We start from the raw sequence: 5,472 nt of genomic DNA, 5'->3' as shown, positions 1-5,472 counted from the left end.
ATTCATTTGCTTGTTTCTTGAATTTGTCGACAGTGACTTGTCATCTTGTTCTTGTTGTCTTTGAATGGACTCTCGAGGTTAGTAACATTTTTCTCGTCTTGCCCCTGTCACTTTTGTCAAACCATTTTTGAAAAGTCAACTTTTGATGTACTTGATTGTGGGCACCACGTCTTCTTGATCGAATGTGACACATAGTTGCCTTGCAGATTGTCATCATTTTCTTTCTGAGTCTTTTTTGACCATAGTCGGATCCCTCCGTTCTTCATCTCTTGTATTACAATTCCTTTGTCCATTAATGCAAATTATTTATGGTTAACGAACACATTTTTTTGGGTAGATCAACACCTCTTTTAAATGATGCAAATGATGAAAACGAAATAAAAGAGAACAAAAAGAGTTAGTGAGGTAAATCAAAATAATAATAAAAATCCTACCCCACATGATATCTACCCCACATGCTTATTATTCCTACCCAGACATGATCTTTATCCCGCATGCTAATTTCAAACAAATCCAACCACATTTTTGTCTAGTTCGCATGCTTTGAACAGAAAATAAAGTAGGAAATAAAATGAAAGCAGCATAGGGTTTGGAATGAGGTTTCGGGGCTCTAATTCCTTATAATCTCCTGGTTTAGGTTCTAAAAAGGTATCCGAGTTCTCATTGCTTGTGCTCCTTTGGGTTTGCCAGACCCTTAGTCCTAAGCCCATTACAAGCTTGTGTGGACTAAGTTAAACTCGAGAGGAAACATTCCCTTATGCCCGCACGGTGAATAAATTCACACGAAGATATAAGATATATGAATCCCGAAGATTACTTGCTAGGCTCGCACGGAGAATAAATTATCGCGAAGGCGTCACTTTCACCCCCAATTAAATAGGGTTCAGAGCTCGGGTATAGAGCCTTAGATGAAAAACTTTGAAAATATGAAATCATTTAAAAAACATCAGTACAACCGACCACTTTCAGTTGGGCTTCGACTTGAATGAATTTGGGTTAGAGTCGCCACCGACCACTTTAAAACAAATTTAGGTGGGTCGGACACCATCTTACCTGATCTGCGTTGTACCAGAAACGTGTCGGGTTCAGGAGTCGGTTACGGTCAAGGAAGGATTAGCACCCTTAAACCGCCCTTTCGGTACCAATTAATTTTTCGGTTGTCTTTATTTGCGAAAATTAACATTTAAATTGAAATTCAAAAATTCAATCTGAATTAATTACCTTTGAACGATTGAAAGTATCTCTAAAAAGTTAAAAGTGTTGGATTGTAAAAATGAAAATAAACATGAGAAAAGAATAATAAAAAATATTAATATAATAATATTAAATATATATATATATATATAAAATAATTACCTCGGTTTTTCTAAATCGTTGCCTCTTCCTCTGATTTTGATTCTACGTTTTTCTCTCTGTCTTTTCCTCTTTATGCTTGAGTCTATTTATAGTCTAAAGAAACCTATTTTTAGCTCAGATTTAGAGTCCTACTTGGACTCAAATGCTTTAGTTTTAGTATTTCAATTTGACTCAAATACGTTGGTTTTAGTGTTTCAATAGGAGTCAAATACTTTGATTTATTTTCTTAATCTTATTAAATCAGGGTTGTTGAGTGTGAGGCTTGCAAAAATAAAAATAAAAAAATTAATAATAATAATAAATAAATAAATAAATAAATATAATATAATATTTTTGTAGACCCGAACAAAAACGGGTGTCTACAATGCTATATAACACTTTCTCCAAAAATATTAAAAACAAGGATGGATGTAATGGGACGAGCAAAGGATGATTGTTTTCCTCGATTCCGTATGATATATGTATATTGAAAAAAATATAAAATTATATATATATTTATATATACTTATAAAAATAATTTAAATTTAAATCAAATAATATCATAATGTTATAAATATTTATAATTAAATTTAAATAAAAATTAAAAATAATCAACTCAACTCGATCGATTCATAAAAATTTCAATTCAATTTCAAATTATAAAATAAAATTCATCAATTCAAATAATTCAAAACTTTTTTACTTATCTGGTCGATTACTCGCCCTAATAATAAGCTGTAATTTTAACTCTTCAAAATCCATAATTTCCAATGAGTAAAAAAAAAGCAGCAATTTTTAAAATAAAATTAACAGCCAACCAAACTTGGAGAAACATTAGATTTTTTTACCCATACCAGAAAATAGCCCACAGGCCACAGCCACCACCTTCCCCTCCCTTTCTCCCAGAATTTATATATTATTTTCTTTTAGTTTTAATTTCTTTCTGGGTTTCAGTTTTTCCGTTTACTTCTACTTCATCTTCTTTTTGTTGTTGTTGTGGTTTTCAATTTTTTCTTTTCTCTCTTTTATCTTTTTGTAGTGATTTCTTTTATTTTGTAAATGAAATCCAAAAGTGATTCTTCTTCTTCCTCCCTTCTTTTGTTCTTCTATATATCAGCCTTTTGTTCATTACGCTGCGTTCTGGGTTCTTCTATCTGCTCTCTTGAAGCTGATGTGTTCATTAGAAATATTCAGTTTCAATGCTCTGATTCGATCTCTCCAATCCCCCCTCTTTAGGTAATCTTTTAGCTCAATTTTGGTGCAATTTTTTACTTTTTCTGTATTTATTGGTTTAGGAACAATGAGTTCCTGGCATTTAATTCAAATTTTCATCAATGATTTTTATATTTATTTATTTATTTAAAATTTTTTATTCTAGCTATTTATGATTTTTCCTGAACCAGCTCAAAGAATGGAAATTTTTTATTAAATTATGGGGTTTTTAGGGTATTATTGGAAAATTTTGAAGAAAGGCTTATTATTGACCTTTTAAATGGTTAGGGTGTTGGTGTTTAATGGTATCATTTAATATGCAAAAAATTAAACAAAGGAGAGAAAATAGAAAGGAAGCTGCAAAATTTATGAAACATTTCATTCGATAATATTTAGCTTGCGTACGGAATTTGAAACCAATATCACCTATGAATTTGAAACATTTCCTTGTAGGTTTTTTCATATATTTGGATGATCATATTCATGTCCAGATATGTATTAGACACTAGTACTTCAAGAAAAATGAAGAGCTGTGGCATGATAGTCTATTCGGGCTATGTTGTATGCTACATACACTACTTAAGTCTTATATTCTAGGATTAAAGCCTTCTGCAGTTCAGCAGCAGTAGAAGCTGGATTAGTGAAACATGTTATCTGTATTGCAAAGCTTTAATTGAGGATATGAAACACTGACTTTATCGTAGATGACTCCCATATCGGTTAAATAAATTAGGGTTGCAATTTGTTAAATAATACTATTATCTTGACTTCTTGAGCATCATTCAACTTGTATATCGGAAACGTGAATAATTAGGGTTCATGCTTTTTTTTTCTTCTAGTCATCACATTTATGGTAAGTAAACTTGCCATCCTTCTCGTAATTTAGCTTAGATCATTGTTCCACATTTCCATGTGATTTTAAGAAATGTTTTTAGGATTATCAATTTTGCATGACTTGCAATTTCTTGGAGGCAAACATTCTGATAACATGTTGTTTATGTTTCTCTGCAGGTTGATGGAGACTTTCTTGACAGAGCATTGAGTTCCAAACAGCAAAATGGTTACACTTCTGTGCTCTTTTATGCTTCGTGGTGCCCATTCTCTCACGGTTTGTGCCCAAAATTTGACATTCTGAGTTCCATGTTCCCTCAATTAGAGCATCTTACAGTCAAACAATCTTCGACTTCACCAAGGTGTGTAGCCACTTATCTGACTTTTGTTATTTTTTGTTCTTGACTAAAATGACTGTTTCACGTTGTTGTTTTTTTTTTTTTGGGGGGGGGGGGGAGGGTATGTATCATTTTGTCTATGTATTTGGACATTCAAGGTCATATCAATATATATATCCATGTTATCAGACATAGATGTTGATATCGGTAGTTAATGAGAAATGAAGAGTTGGAGAACAATATATGCTAATGACATTTGGTGAATCAGTTAATTGAGGAAAACACATATCTATGTCCAAATTCCGATACTAACAAAGTAGTTAGTCTTTCAAACTAATACTTTTTATACATGTATCACAGTATATTTTCGAGGTACGGAATTCATAGTTTGCCTTCAATTTTGATTGTGAACCGAACATCAAGGGTACGATACAATGGACCTAAAGATCTCCGCTCAATTGTTCAATTTTTCAAGAAAACAACAGGTATTTACTCCGATGCCAAATATATATCCACTTCTGCTTTTGGCTTTTAAAAGCATAATGAAGTTGTAGCTCGTTAAAAGTAACCGGAGTTTGCTAGTTTAACACTATTACATTTCTCTTTACACCAATCTCTGGATTTCAGGGTTTGAACCCGTTCAATTTGTTGCTGAAAAAGAACCCAATGCATCTGGAGACCACGACAAATATATAATGTCTCGGGATGAGTCGTCTCCTATGGAGATAGTAAAACAGGAGCCCTACTTGGCATTTGCTTTGATGTTTCTCTGTTTAAGAGTATTTTTACTCGTACTCCCAGAAGTACTGTCTCGTCTCAAGGCTCTCTGGATTTCCTACACTCTGCAGTTTAACTTGGAAATATTCGGTGAGACGAGTCAGTTGCTTGTGCGAGCCCTTCACATGGTCGATGTTCGTAGAGTTTGGACCAAGCTGAGGCTACGCAAGACCCAGAATTTTCAGCAAGGTGCAAAGAGTGCCCGTGTTTGGGCTTCTTCACTAGCATCCGTCTCTTTGGGAGAATCTTCAGCTAGATCGTCATCATCATCCTAGATTGGAGTTTTATAGAAGTGAGCTATACCATAGGAGAACAAATCCATCAGGCATTGTTTTCGATGCTTTTCATGGTAAAAAATTAGCTGACCCTTATTCCCATATGTAATGGGGTAAGGGAGAGGTAAGATAGTAGGCTGCCCCTAACGCCAGGTTGAGAGCAGCTTCCGTGGGAGACCTCCATATTATGTAAGTGGCATGTAAATCTGAGATCATCTGCGTGTTTCCATTTTTGTGTATATTATTTCTTTTTGGAGGCACAACTCTATTAATGTAAGCTTTACTTTAAAAAACTCTTCTTTCTTGTAAGTGTTGTAGAAATAAATTTGTTCTGGGGAATGTTTTTTCTTGCTCGAAGGATCTGTGTTGTTGGGTTATGTTTTTGAAAATTCTAGAAATGATCTCTTCTTCAGTCAGAAGTGCATCCAAACTAGCCGCATCTTATCGAAAGCGTTCATTGCTGGCAACGCATTGGCCTTACGTGGCAATAACAATGTTTTCTGAATGGTTCTTTAGAGAAGGCACGATTACCTGACCACGTCTCTCATTTTAAATAATTATTGGTCTACATTGGCACGATTACCTGACCACGTCTCTCATTTTAAATAAAGGCCTTATTGATCTACATTTGAAAACCAACTTTTGATACAATTGAAGGGAAAAAAATATTTAAACCGAAATTTAACTCAACCTTAGTGGGGAAC

The 5,472-nt window shown here is 33.9% G+C and overlaps 1 pseudogene; it reads left to right on the top strand.

Moving 5' to 3' along the window:
* The first annotated feature begins 2,355 nt into the window (after positions 1-2,355).
* LOC120176892 lies at positions 2,356-5,099 on the top strand (annotated as a pseudogene).
* Positions 5,100-5,472: the final 373 nt, after the last annotated feature.

Source organism: Hibiscus syriacus, unplaced genomic scaffold (genome assembly GCF_006381635.1).
Source record: "Hibiscus syriacus cultivar Baekdansim isolate YM2019G1 unplaced genomic scaffold, ASM638163v2 tig00112260_pilon, whole genome shotgun sequence".
NCBI lineage: Eukaryota > Viridiplantae > Streptophyta > Magnoliopsida > Malvales > Malvaceae > Hibiscus > Hibiscus syriacus.
This window is presented reverse-complemented; position numbering and strand designations above follow the sequence as displayed.